Here is a 2,756-nt window from a genome sequence, read left to right as displayed (position 1 = left end):
ATATTATATATATAATAATGATTATATTTCTATATATTCTCAAAGAGAAAGATATAGATATGCCTTCAAAAATTATAATTATTTTGTAATCATTTTTGGGAATAATCATAAATTCTTTTTGGTATATAGAACTACAAATGTAATTATTATTACTAACATTATAAAGTAGTAATTATAAAAATGGAGTCAGCAACGATAAACGGCGCAATTATTTAGTGAACAATCAATATTCAGATATTGGATTGATATCTTCTTTATTTTAAACGTTTCGATTCTCTTTGGAGTCCTCCTCAGCAAGAATGATACAAGTAATTAGCTCACATGTCCATAATGCCTAAGTCACTCGCAAATTGATAAAGATGCAGCATTGTTAATCTGACATTTTTTTTAAAAACAAATCTTATTAAAGTGATATATGCGTAAATTCAAATGATTTACCATCACGGAACATGAAGTATTGCAGTGAAGCAAGCTTTGTTGAACATATTAAAAAGTAGAATGTTAGAGTGAGGCACTCTAAAGAGAGTCGAAACGTTAAAAATAAAGAAAACATCAATCCATCTGAGTATTGATTGTTTACTAAATAATTGCGTCATTTATCGTTGCTGATTCTCATTAACCTATTATACTTATCTTTTTATATTAATATTGTTTAAAATTGGAGAATCCTAATATAATTATTATTATTATAAAAATTGAGTTGTAACAATAATTATTTTACCATACAATTATAGTCACAAATACCAAACATACTTTCTTTCTCTCACAATATGCAAAAATAATATTACAAGTTTATAAATTTGATCGTGCTTTCAAAGCGTGCATTATAATTCCGTACTCTAGACGACGACTCGTTCTTCGCGCCTCGACGATTTCTTTGTTCGTGTGACTGAAGATTTAGTCCCGACTTCCCCAATACCGAGATTGCGGTCCCAGCGTCCCCATCACAGCCCCGTCCGGCTGTCCGCGCGTCCACTTTCGTGTTCACATATATCCCGGAGGCTATAAATAAGCGTGGTCACCGGACATGGTCGTTCGCGACACGGGAAAACTTGACTAATTGCGAGTAACCACGCTGACATCGTTGCTCATTTCTTCTCGTCAAGATATCGTCTTCGCGTGGCTATCCATACCTTTTACGGCTTGTAATATACAGTTGGAGCACACACCGTACTTTTTCGTCGGCCGTTCATCATTCTGAGACTAATCTCTTCTACTTGGCCTGCGCTGACGCATCGTTTGTCTTATCCTTAACATAGAGTAGGTAGAGTCTTATAGCCTCAGTCGGAGGGCTTGTCTGTCTCGGATCGAATCAATTTTTCCCAGAATAAAATGCAGTCGATTTTAACTTTATCTTTCGTATTTCAAGTATAACATAAGAATGTAGTTTTCCTTCTTTTAATAGTCTTTATTTATTATACAAGTATAAATTTATCTGAGTGTCATAAAGAATCAGGAAAGACACGAATTTTCCTTGAGAAATAAATCTTTATTTGCTTTGGTTTATACTTTCCGGTTGTTGAATATGCATACCTTTTTTTTTTTGTTCAGATAAATATTATTTATGCAGACAAGTGAATGCTTAATAACTAAATTTCTATAAAAGTTCTTATACAATTCTTAAAATAAAAAGTTTCTGCAATGTTGATAAAAATCTCAACTAGTAGTGATAATAAAAGAGAACTCTGCAGGAAATAATATTATACGTACTAACTTACTACTTAATATTATTCTTATAAGATTCATATATGTTACAATTGTCATATATGGAACATTAAACATTTAAAACAGTTTAAATATAGCTGACAATGAATATTCAATACAACAATGCGTACTGTGTTAATGCTGCTTCGCTAAAACGTGCCGTATATTTCCTCAATAACAAAGATTTTCACAAATAAAAAGCTTTGCTTGCGTGAAACCAGATCAATTTGTAGGGTAGTTTTCGGAGTAGTCCGAAATGAGGGAGTGATGCGAAATGACGAAGCCTGCGGCCACATAATCTTGTTTAGCGGAGGTAATTGCTTCCTAATCGCGCGCAACCAATCAGCCTAACTGTGTTACGTTGTCCAATTCGTTTATGTGGCAATGTTGTATCGGTCTAACCCTCTTCGGTCCTTATCGAAGCACTGGATTTATTCGGATTCTTTTCCGTATATAACTCCATTTCTACGATTTGCCCTAATTCCAATTGTGAAACCTGTCGATCTATAGGATAATAATCGCTTTAGCGTGAGTATGTAGCGTGTATGTGTGTGTGTATGTGTGTGTGTGTGTGTGTATATACTATATGTACGTGATCAGTTAGTCGTCTTCTATTTGTTCCCTGTTGACCATTCCGTTCAGATTGATGATCTCCACGATTTTGAAACTTATTTCGAGAGAGAAAGTTATCAAGGGTGTGTCTTCGATTATTGTCATATTTAAATATTACTCAATATGTGCTCATTCAGAATTTTTTCTTTATGGCATGGAAAAAACGATTTTGCTGAAGTATTCAAAAATTTAGCTGAATGAAATCTGAAAATAATTTTGATAGATTAACAGAATTATATAGGACGCTCAAACTGATTGCCAGAATATCTTTTGCAGCAGTGTGTTCATTATATTTGAATTTTCCGTATAAATAATTATTTTAATGATCTAATAAAGTTATTTTCAGATCTGTATCTATCTAAATATTTAGATACTACAATAAAATAGTTTCCTTTTATAAATACAGAGAAATAAATTGGAAAAATTCGAAAAAAGACTTT

Source organism: Atta colombica, unplaced genomic scaffold (genome assembly GCF_001594045.1).
Source record: "Atta colombica isolate Treedump-2 unplaced genomic scaffold, Acol1.0 scaffold58, whole genome shotgun sequence".
Taxonomy (NCBI): domain Eukaryota; kingdom Metazoa; phylum Arthropoda; class Insecta; order Hymenoptera; family Formicidae; genus Atta; species Atta colombica.
Note: the sequence above shows the minus strand (reverse complement) of the source record.